General features: G+C 30.2%; 1 long non-coding RNA gene across 1 annotated transcript; it reads left to right on the top strand.

Moving 5' to 3' along the window:
• The first annotated feature begins 7013 nt into the window (after positions 1 to 7013).
• On the top strand, positions 7014 to 9935 carry LOC131937302 (uncharacterized). The gene is made up of 3 exons (XR_009386200.1): positions 7014 to 7144; positions 9608 to 9654; positions 9849 to 9935. It is a non-coding gene; the product is annotated as an uncharacterized LOC131937302 (long non-coding RNA).
• Positions 9936 to 13102: the final 3167 nt, after the last annotated feature.

Here is a 13102-nt window from a genome sequence, read left to right as displayed (position 1 = left end):
TATATATATCACATTTATGTATATATATATATATATATATATATATATATATATATATATATATATATATATATATATATATATATATATATATATATATATATATATATATATACGTATATATATATATGTATATATATATATATATATATATATATATATATATATGTATATATATATATATATATATATATATATATATATATATATTATAAGTATTATTATTATAGTTATTTTTATTGTTCATAATATTCAACATAGCGATATAGCACGGGATCAGCTTCAAATTATTAGGAGCTCACTACTGACAAATAAAAATACATTATACTACTTTTTAGCTCGGAGACAGTAATACACTTAAGTATCGAATTATATTTTAAAACATATGATTAGGCTAAATCACGTAATACAGTTATATTTAAAAGAAAGCTCTATTTACTATTGGAGGCATTAACTTTTTCAGATTAAAAAATATACTTTAATTAAAATCAATCTCGCGCGTTTTGATTACGCGTAGCAAAAGCCAGCAGCCTGCGCGGCGTGGGGTGCTTGCCGAAGAGAGTTAGAGCAATTACGTCTTGCTGGAAGCACATAAAGCATAGTTGTGCCGCGCACTTGCTTCCAGTGGATAGAAAATTAGAATTGTAGAATACTCGAAGCGAACAGTTGAATAACTTTGTTGTCTTTGTGGTCAAATATATATGAATGATAAAAGCATATATATTACAGATAGATAGTCAGATTAATAGACAGACAGATAGATATATAGATAAATAGGTAGGTAGTTTGGTAGGTAGGTAGTTTGGTAGGTAGTTAGTTAGTTAGTTGGTTAGTTAGGTAGATACGTAGGTAGATAAGTAGGTAGATAAGTAGGTAGGTAGGTAGGTAGGTAGGTAGGTAGGTACGTACGTACGTACGTAGGTAGGTAGGTAGGTAGGTAGGTAGGTAGGTAAGTTGGTTGGTAGGTTGTTTGGTAGATTGGTAGGTAGGTCGGTAGTATATCCTGCGTTTTGTTTTCAATTACAACTGATTTCGCACTCTCTTATCGTCTGATTAAATACGCTGTATCTCCACTTTCTGCAAATGGGTGGGAGAAATAGTGGTGGAAATCAAAACTGAAATAAATCTTTCGATCTTTTGTTTTTACAGTTCTCCTCCAAGATCGTTTAAGACTCGCTTATTCCCTCTGTGGGTTACCACATAAGTACAGCTCCGTCATGATTATCCAATAGTTAATAACTTAATTTTGTTTTTTAAATTTCAGTTTTAATTTCAAACAAGACTTTTTCAGTTCATTAATTTTGCTAGACTTTTTCGGTATATTCGTTTTGCTTTACTTTTAGTTCGCTTGCATCTTAAGGATTCCAAAATGAATGCAGTTATTATTAAGCTTTTTGTCGGTCTCCTAATGAGCTGAACAACCAAAACCTGCTTTATTAAATTTCGTCTTTATCGGGTTTTTAGTGTATCAGCATTTCTTCTCGCTGAAATAGCTTATGGGCAGAAATTGTATTTAGGCATTTTTCGCAAATTAATTGAAACTTCTGGGGGGGGAGGGGGGGGGGGGGTAAGGCATTAACAATTTCCACGGGACAGGACATTACACTGTTGAGTATATTATGAACTGTGTGAAATAATTTTATATTGTTTCCATTGTTGTGCTAGCAGATATCAATAAACGCTACTTCATCTGCTCAAGTGTTTCTTCCAGACTTTTTTTTTCAGAGGGGCACTTGATATTTATTTATTTTTTTTTTTGGGGGGGGGGGGGTGGAGGGGTGGAATAAATTTTCCGGGGGGGGGGGGGGATGGACAATGGTAAAAGTATATATTTTCTATATAAATTCCATTTCGTTTGAAGGAGGGTGGTAGACTTTCTTCGGGAGGGGGGGGGGGGAGAGAGTGGGGGCTCCGTTCTCTGAAGAGATGCCTAGGGGAAACGATAATGATGATTTAGATATCTATTCTTTATAGTTATTACAGTTATTTAAATAGTTATTCATTGTTATATATTTTAAGAAAATTACTTCTTTTCTGTGCATAGAGATCTACAAGGACTTGTTACTAAACATTTGTTGAATAAAATAGTGTTTAAAACTTTAATAGAATCGAAAAGATTTGTGCACCAAATGAACGCAATGTGCGTATACATATAATACGCGGGGAAATGAGAACTGTTTAAGACAATCTAAATTTAAAAATAAAAAACTACGTAAAGCAACTAATTGAGGCAAATTTTATGTTGTATTGCATCAACAGCGGGTGTTAACATACGTGTCGTTTAAAAAAAAAAAGTCTCGACTTATAACGAACGCATTAAGATAAAAAGAAAACAACAACGACGAATTAAGTTAAATAAAAGCTTGTAAAAATGCATATGATTGTATTAGTATAATAAGTGTACATTTGTAATTTTTTAATGTATAAACGTTTCATTCTTATCTTCTTTCAGTTTTAGTAGACTTCACAATATTCAAGTCTCAAAATTAGACGAAAAAAACATGAATTTTAACACAGAAAACTTAAGCCTTGTATTAAATGATACACAATGGTATGGAAATGACGGACAAACAAAACAAACACTGTACAGTATTTCTGACGAAGATTTCTACATCATAGATACGTTCTTGATGAGATTTCTTCTTGAAATTCTTATTTTACTTGGAATCCTGGGGAACTGCGCCACAATAAGAATTTTAGTCTACAACGGTTTCTCATCAACAACAAATATAGTTCTAACAGCTTTAGCAGTATCGGATTTGTTCTATTCAATAACAAACTTGTTGATATTCGTGTACAAATACATACAACTGTTCAACTTTTACACAGCTCAAACTGTTGTTGTTATCATGTATAGTTCTATATATCATTGGAACCAATGTTCAGTATCCATCAGCATTCAACTGGTTTCAATAATAGCCCTTGAGCGAATGATTGCTGTGTGGTTTCCCTTTAGTGTAACCCGCATCATTACACCTGTAAGAATGACCTGTATTGTCTTCATTGTTTATGTTGCTATGTCACTTCTTTATGTGCCGTATCAACTCATGCTTACATATAAATGGATTACAATTACAATAGATAGAACCAATATTACATTTGCTACGATACTGTATACTGAATTTCACTCTAATAATAGCGACTTCTACGATTATTATCGTTTGTATTTTGGTTTAACCATTACTGTTATTGTTCCTGCAACAATAATCATCGTGAGTTCTGTGATGATAATTGTAAGACTAACCATATCAACAAAAAATGTTAAAAACATGTCTTCAATAAAGGCTTCGGATAAAAGAAAAAATGACATGAGATCTATCAAAATAACTTTAACCTTATGTGTCACTTTAGTCGTCCTGGTTTTAATTCCATCAAATACATTTGATTATTTGTTTTCATACGGGACACCTGGTGTGTTCGATGTAAATACTGTTAGGACAATTCAGTGGACTCTCTATAATATTTTCCAGCTGAATGCTTCAATTAATTTTGTAATATACGTAACTATGAATTCAAAATTTTCAAAAACGTATAAAAAACTATTTTGTTGCTCAGTATAAATGAACATAGTTATAAATACTTGACACATAGACCCTAGGGTAGTGATTATTTCAATGAATGATAGAAAAAAATAAGCATTTGGTTAGATCCTCTCACACCCCGTAAGGGGTCATCCATAAATGACGTCACACTCGTAGGGTGGAGGGGGGGGGTCTGTAATTTTGTGACGATGTGTGATGATGGGGAGGGGGGGGGTTCGTCACACTTTTGCATTATAAAAAAGCAGTTAGAATATGAATTTTAGACGTTATTTTGCGTTTTAGATAACTGTTTTAATAAATTGTAATAGTTTAGACAAGATTTTAGAAAAATATCGATGTTTTAAAAAAATTCAACTGCAATTTTGAAGGGGTTGTAGGTTGAGGTGTGACGTCATTTTAGGGGGGGGGGGGTCTGGCTTTTTGTGACGACGTGTGACGGAGGGGAGGGGTGGAGGTAAAAATCGTCCAAAAAAGCGTGACGTCATTTATGGATGACCCATCAAAGGATAATTTATCCTCACAGGGTGGAGAGGAAATAAAAACAGTGTTTACTTCCTCGACAGGATGTGAGTGGATATAAGCACCTTATGTATTTCCTCTAAAGTATGACGAAATTGTCTAAGAGAAATAAAAATACTTCTATTAAGTTCTGCATAAAATATAGATCTTAAGTCAAAATATACTTATTTCATTAACTAATTTCAAATTCGTAATATTTATTCTGAAAAAAAAAAGAATAATATTTTCTTAAACTTTCTCTAACCCTTATTTTTAAAGATATAATGTGTAAAAAATATTGCCATTTGCACTCAGAGTTTCTTCCAGGCATCTCTTCGGGGGGGCGAAGCCCCCCCCGAAAATTTTTTACCGCCCCCCCGAACGAAATGAAATTTATATAATTTATATAGAAAATATATACTTTTAACAGTGTCCGCCCCCCCAAAGAAAGTTTACCGCCCCCCCGAAGATTTCAAGTGCCCCCCCGGAGAAAAAAGTCTGGAAGAAACACTGTTTGCACTCTATCGATTCTGCAAGGAAGCGCTTGATGCATGGATTAAACGATAATATAATAAACAAAACAAACCTCTCCTTAAATAAAATAAAAATTCACTTCTGTTCAAAAATTCACAAAAAATGTGTATGCCTAAAATAAGAAGCTGTGAGAGGGTCTGATCACGTTGCTTATTTCCTTTACAGTTGGCGGATATATATCACTTCCGGCCATGGAGGTAATATAGATATGTATTATTTAAAGAGTGGTAAATTGGTATTATTATGGTAATTATAGGTATATGCTGTTACATTTTTTGGAGATAATTTTTTACTTATAATAATTATTGTTGTCGTATATATTTTTTTAAATAGTTAAACTATAAACCAATGTGAAAGTTCTTTATTTAAAAAGTTAAAAAGGTTGCTAGCAGATCTTTATTAGCATATTTAGATAAATTATTTGTAGGCCTACAACAAATTTTAAAATAAACTTAAATGGTTAAAAATGAAAAGCATTTCTAATTCTATTCAATATCAAAATTAGTTATTCATAATGCATATATTATAATTGATAAATTAGTGTTTTACCTAATACATAACATTTTAATGGACCAATACCCCTCATTTTATATGATTTAAATCAATTGGTACATCACTTAATAACACAGCATAACAAAATCACAAGACACGATATGTCTTGGTAATATGTACACACTATTTTGGTTTTCAATGGACTGTTCTTTAATTAATGTAATTTAAATCAATCGTTCTTATCATATTAAGCATTTGAAATTAACACACTCAAAGAAATTAAAATTCTTAAAAGAAAAACATTTTAAACATGTGGTTAAGTTGATATAGTTATCGAAATACTGTATGTTTGTAAGTAATATGAATTAGCTTACTTTCTATCTACTTAAAATACATAGTGATATATATTTTATTTACATTTGCATTATTTTGTTTTTCTGTTGCATTAAATAAATTTAAATTTATATTTTAATAAAATGTTTTGATACTCTTTTTAATATAACGGGTTAGACGTTTAATCATGTACTAATAAAATGTTACTAAAAACTTTTTTAAAGATCCATTTTTATTTAAATGCTAGTTTTGTTAAATGTAAGCACAAAGATTTTATGATCGTAAAAAATACCTTCTTTTATTTGTGTATATAAAATACAATTATTATAGTGTGTCCTTATTTTTACAGTATTGAAATTGAAAATATTGATTTGCTAAGGTGATACAAACAGGCAGTTAACTGTAATAGGGAAAAACGTTTTTAACTTGTTATTTCTTCAAATGTGTTTTGGGATTCTTAAAATGAGATAAATGAGAACATTTAAATTTACATATTTTAAAATAATAGAGATAATGGTCTTTGATTTACCTTTTGTAGGAAGTGTCAAAATAATGTAAATAAAGCAAACTTATAATGTCTGTCTTTCACATCAAAATGAAGTCTTTTAAAAAAGTATAGTTTCATAGCAAATTTGAATATATGCAAATTGAAATTTTAAAGATGCACTTATCATGTATCAATTTTATTCATTGTCCAAAACTTTTTTAAAAACAATTTTTTACAATGAATGGTTTGAAATTTGTTTTTCTACACTGTGAGATCTGATGCATCACAATTAGCACTTTCTAATGAACTTTATTTTAGATAACATGCCATGAGATTAATATGTGACTTACTTATACATTGCACTTCACTATTTTGTACTTGCTTAGCATTTATGCATGCACACTTTGTTCACAACAAAAGAGATCTTTTAAAAAATTAAACATACTTGTACTTAGTTGTGCTAACATGTAATTATTGTTATTTTTTTTTAAATTTTTGCTTAGATTGTGAATTCAAAAGGTGATTGTTAAAAAGCATCATCCACTTTTCAAATAAAGTAGTTACACTGGCTAATTGCTGTTAAAAAACATTATTTTATCTGACATGTATGAATAAAAAAAGATGAAAATGATGAGTTTAGTAATAAACTTACACACTCACATTTATATTAAAATATTCTATTTTTATCAAAAATAGAAGTTAATAAAGAATTAGCAGCTTTTTATATGTGGAGAGTTATCTTTCCTACACATTTTCAACCATACTTGGTTACAATATTTTTATTTTTATACAGATAAAATAGAGAAACAAAATACAAAATTACTTTTATTAACTGACAAATTTTATTATGTTTATGTGTTACATCAGTAAGTGTGTAAACCATTAGCTCAAAATTATACAGACACTAGTAAAACACTAATTATTAATGAAAAAATTAATTAGGCAAAAATAAAGTAAATACCAAAAAGTCTATTGAGCAGATGAAGTGATGTTAAAATATATATATATAAACATATTTTTTAAAGTACTTCTTTACTTTGGCACTGATTTTAGACACCGTTACATTCCATTGCTTAAGAGTGATGACTTAGAGATGTGGGAACACATTCAGCACTATGCCACTGGTATAAAAATCAATTAAATCCTTGATCATAACACATTTAAAAATCTATACAAGGAAAAAAAGACACTGTTATCTGTGGGATTAATAATATATTTCCGGCAGTAACTGGACTCTGTAAAGCCACTTTTGCAAATTGTAAGTAGAATTCTTTTAGATATTTGGGTTCTCCACATCAAGATATGATTCTATAATAAACAATATATCTAGAAAAAAAGATTAATAGCTAGAAGCTCTCAAGTACCATAACAGCTAACATTGCCACAGATATATCTGATGAACAAGAACACCTAAAGTAATGAGATTAAAAAATAAATAATTAAATGAAACAAACTCAATTATAAAGTCATCTGAGAATATCAGGTTAGTGCTATTGTTAGTGCAACATCTAGAAAAGTTTGATAAATGTGAATATTAATCTAATGGGAGCAAATAGTCACAGTGTTCTGGATTTTGATAAATATTTTTAAATATTTAGATTTAGACTTAAATTTTTGAGTTTAGTCACAGACTTCAATACACTGCAATCCCATAATTACTAACATTAATATAGAAATGGATCTTGAGATTTATACAAAAATAAAAACTATATGACCTATTCAATAACATTTACACATGTGTGTTAAATTTTCTATTAGCAATTATTATTCTACTTAACAGAAAATATATCTACTTGTTTCGTCCATCCTAAAGGGTTTAAAGTATTGTTCTGTAAGGCTACAGGTTCAGTAGACAAAAGTCTATTCCAACATATTTATTTATACCTACATTTTTTTAAGACAAGTAACTGGAATTCAGAACAAATAGATATTTTAAAAAAAAAATACACTTGTATAAATCACATGTCAATTAAGCTAAAAATGCAAGACAAACAAAAACTGTTTCACCATTGTAGTTTTATTTTACTTTTCCTAGTTTTTTAAATAGAATAATTTGCTTTTTATGATAAATCTCCCACAAAAACATTGCTAGTGCATTTCTTTAAGTGAATGCTGTGTGGATAACTTAAATTTACCAGTAAGTGGAAATAAAAAAAAAGCTTTTAAAACATTTACATATTAAAATTAAAGAAAACATTGCTGAAATATGAGGGAGAAAAGTAATTCTTCAGACTAGCTGATTTAGTTTTAGGAAAATTAAATTTAAGCAGGCCCAGATAGAAGTCTTGAAATGTACCAACATTACAAGTTTTGCAAGTGGAGAATTTTTCAAGCTGAGATTTGGCAATATTGATAGTTTGAGTAGTCTAACTTCAAACTGTATCAGTATTTCCAGAATACAGTTGAAAATAATTTTGCACTGAAGCTAACATTGCCAGCTCTAGTTGTCCATGAAACAGACAATCCTCCCAGCTCTGATGGAGTAAGTTCAATCTGGATCAGTAGTGCCAGGTTGCAGGCTTAAAAATTATCCACACATAAGCCAATGTTGCTTTCGTTATTAGTCATGGGAACAGTCTTTTAAAAAAATATTTGTGAATTTGTAATATAATGTAATCAATTTATGGGTGATCAGATTTATATTCAATACAAGTAAATGAGTGGATATTTAATTTAGGTATGTATAAATTTAGCTTAGGAATCTTAATTTTTAAGGCAGATTAATGTATCATTCTTAAGATAATTGCTAATACTTAGTCGTCCTTAAAAAATGTTAGGTTTCCCAGCTAGCAGCCCAATATTCAAATCATCTCTTTCCAGTTTTGAAAAAAAAGTGTATTTTGTTGTGTTAAAGGTATGGCATGGTTGGGTGGTAGAGTGTGAGACTGCTAATCTCATGACCAGAGTTCAGATCCTTGCTTGAGTCAAAAAAGCATCACTAAGAGCACACAAAACGTCACTAAATATGCATTTGTTGATACAGATTCATGGATTAAATGTCAGTGTAAATAAATGGATAATTAAGAATAATAAATGTCACTGCACATTGGAGGGTAATTTTGGATAGTAAATGTCAAGAAACACCAATGGACAATGGGGTAAATAAATATCACTGAACATAAGGATAATTATGGAAAATAAATGTCATTGAGTACATAGATAATTATGTCTAAAATGTCAGCTAACAATGATGTATAATTATGTCTACAAATGTCACTGGACACTGGTGTATAATCAAGGAAAGAAAATGTCACTGAGCATGGTACTAATGGCTAACAAAACCAGATGAGCTTTAGTTGATCTGCCAACATGGAATGGCATGTATGCAAGAGTTGTTTGCTTGTTACTTTACACCAGAAACTTGCTGGAAATAAAACTTCATATGCAGTTGAATCTTTATAAGCATGGTAAATATTCTCAGTTCACCTGTGCACCTCCGAGTCTGGACTTTGTCCAGAAATAGAATAGAGAGGCTGCCCTGCTACTGGCTATCGTAGAAGGTGACTTATATAGCATGTTAATTGTGTAGCCTTTGTGTTTATCTGTTAGTTTGTATTCCAAATTAGAAAAAGCAGATGCATCGAATAAATGCTTTACTTTTTAAAGAAAACAAAAGTTATTTCTTCATCATTAAATTATTTTGTAAAGACAATGAGTTTATGTATGTATTTAATTTTCACTTAATTAAATGTAGTGCTATTTTTTATTTTCTCTTCCACAGAATTATTTTTTTTAGCTTGTGTCATTTTATGAAAATTTATAAAGCTGGTAAGTATCTTTTTTAATGATTTCTTGATAAGTATTTTCTTTAACAAGCATTAGGGTATCAAATTAAATATAAAATATTTAATGTATTAGTTAACTTATTCACCTGACTCTAATTGAATTTTGAAACAGTTTTGTAGTTAATAGTGCACTTTACTCATTGAAAAAGTAACCACCCACGCGCTATATCTTCTTAGATAAGCTGAAACTGTGAACCATCAAGTAATGGATTAGCTAAGTGTTCAATTTTGGAGATACTAATTGCTTTTCAAGTTGTAAAAGAGCATGTCTAGATTTAAAATTATGTTTATTTGTGGGTTTTTTTTCAAATATTTTTTAAGTGAATGTTAATAGTTTCATGTTTTAAAAAAAACAAGAATGACTGGAAGTTAGTATTTTACAAACAAGTTTTCAAAAAAGATAAATGTAATCAAAATACTAGCCTTAATAGTATGAAGCATGTGCAGGTAAAGGCTACCTTATAAAATGTATTGCATGTGTTTGACTGAGGTGTTGAAAAAGTCATCAACAACAGGTAAGAATATTTTATTTTTGTATCATGAAAGCATCCTAACCATTTCATAATAATTGTGTTAATGTTTACAAACATATTAACTAAAAAATGTGATTTTTACATTTTTTAACTTGTGAGTGTCAAAGTGAATTTTTAATTAAATAAAGAACTTGGGCTGTTACATATTGAGTGAAGAATAGAAATGTGAACCTAAATTCCATTTGTATAGGAAATTTTAAAAAAAACAATAGTGGAACAGTCTTTTATGTGATGTTGCTGTGATTTAAAAGTGATTTTGATGTACCTGTCACTTAAGGAATTCAGTTATGTGGATGAGCACCAAGGGTAAGTAACTCATCTTTAATAACTTTTGAGACCATTCATCTCTATCACTTTGTTTTTAATCTGAAATTAGATATATCACTTATGAGTAATTTTTCTCTTAAGTACATTTTAACAGAGAGAATTTTTAGATATATCACTGTAAAACAAGAAAATCAGTTGCCTTTTAATTATCTTTTAAACCTTTAATACAACGGAGATGACGATTTTAGTAATTTGCAATGTTATGGTTTATTAAAATTTATGGTGAAAAAAATGTATGTCAAAGGCAGGCGTTATTTTTCTTAGTTGATGAAAAATAATATATATAAACACAGAATATTTTACTTTAAACCTGGTTATCTACAACATATCAAGCACTTCTAATTTCAATGCATAGGATCTGTGATAGAATAATTCAAGTGTCTCATCATACAAAACATGCCTAGGACTGAATCTACATTGGTTTATGCCATTTAAAAGTAAAATTGCATAAGCCCTTGTAAGATGCAGTATATGGTGCATCTACAGCTGACAAGAAATTTATTCCGAACTAATTTTGAACATAAAACTAATGTAACTATAAAATGCACTTAAATTTTAGCTGTATGTGCTCTATGTCATAAATATTATGCACAATTAATTTTACACTAATAATAAGCTTTGTAGGAGTAATATGAGCCAGTGTTTCAAAAAGTGATTGTTGTCACCTAAAAGATGAATGGAACAGTTTCAATCAAGATTTAGATGCTGCCATATAAATGTATACTTTTACCACAATAAGTATACTTTATGTGGCAGCCGAAAATCTATGATGCTCTCTACCAAAGCTCAAGATATGTGCCATCCTTCATAGTGTGCTAGTGTAGCTACCATAGGCATAAGATTCATTCAGCTTCTAGATTTAGGAGAGAACACAAACGAATATACTGCTGCTACCATCAGTATGCTCTACTTACTACCTTTAAGTTTATAAGAAAGCAAATCCAGTTATCAAAAGTTAGAGCTATGTTCAGAAAACTTCTGTTTCTTCATGTTCTTTGTAGTCTGCTTTTGTATGTTTAGTCTGTTTGCATGTATAAATTCATGTTGTCTGTTTTCAAATTTTCAGGTTGTGTGCACATGTTAAAAAAAGTTTGCATTTATTAAGGTTGTTCTTTTTTCATCCAAATATATGCCCCTTCTCCATTTAAAAGTTGTTTTTCTTCTTAAATTTAACTTTAAAAGGATTGGATCTTTACGATAAATCTCCTTGTGTAATAGAATTTTACTCAGTGGAAATTTACAAGTACATTAAATATATGCATGTTAAAATTTCAGTTAATAATCTACTACATCTACATGAATGAGACAATTGTTAAGTTGTTATTTAAAACAGTTGATTTAGGTTTATTCAAATAAAATAACAGCAGCAGTCCCAGATAGAAGTCTTGAAATGTACCAACAGATCTACCAACATTACAAGTTCTACAAGGCTGAGGATTCTTCAAGTTGTGATTTGGCGATACCAATAAAGTTTGAGTAGCCAAACTTCAAACTTTATCGGTATTTCCTGATTGCAGCTTTGAACATCACCAACACTGAAGCGCCAACATTGCCTGCACTAGGAGTTGTCAATGCCGCAGAGAATTCTCCAAGCTGTGTTTGGTCACCACTGATACAGATTGAGTAAATTCAATCTAGATCAGTAGTGCCAGACAGCAGGCTTGAAAATTATCCACACTGATGCCTTTATTAAACACGGCAACTACCTGTGAATTTTTTACTTAATGTAATAAATTATTGTGTTATCAGATTGATATTCAGTTACAAGTAAATTTGTGACTATGTAAGTTAAGTTGGGGATGTATTATTTTAGCTAAAGAATTCTTAATTTATGAGGGAAGATAAATGTATTAGTTTTAAGAAAATTGCTAATACTTTATCTTCTGTCAAAATTTGAGGTTTTCCAACAAGTAGCTGAATATTCAACTCATCTTTCTAGTTAAAAAAAAATTATATTTTGTTGTGTGAAAGGTATGGCATGGTTGAGTGGTAGAGAGTGAGACTGCTCATCTGATGACAAGAGTTCAGATCCTTGCTTGAGTCAATACAGCATCGCTAAGTGCATGTAAAATGTCACTGGTAATGGTATTGATGGGTACAGAACACAAATTCATGAATAAAATGCCACTGCACACTAGAGGGTAATTTTGAATAGCAAATATCAATAAGCAACGATGCATAATTGAGGTAAATAAATAGCACTGTGCAGATGGAAAGTAAATGTCACTGAATACATAGATATCTATGTATGGAAATGTCAGTGAACGCTCATCTATAATTATGTTTACAAATGTCACTTAACAGATGTATAATTATGTCAACAAATGTCAGCGAACACTGATGTATAATTATGTCTACAAATGTCACTTAACACTGGTGTATAATTATGTATGGAAATGTCACTGAACAGTGGTGTATAATTATGTTTACAAATGTCAGCAAACACTGATGTGTTATTAAGAAAAGAAAATGTCACTGAACATGGTACTAATGGCTGACAAAAGCCGACGAGCTTCAGTTGATCTGCCAACATGGAATAGCATGTATGCAAGCGTTGTTTGCGTGTTACTT

The sequence above is a fragment of the Physella acuta genome, unplaced genomic scaffold (genome assembly GCF_028476545.2).
Source record: "Physella acuta isolate Inbredline_101_S28 unplaced genomic scaffold, ASM2847654v3 ptg000206l, whole genome shotgun sequence".
Classification (NCBI taxonomy): Eukaryota; Metazoa; Mollusca; class Gastropoda; family Physidae; genus Physella; species Physella acuta.
This window is presented reverse-complemented; position numbering and strand designations above follow the sequence as displayed.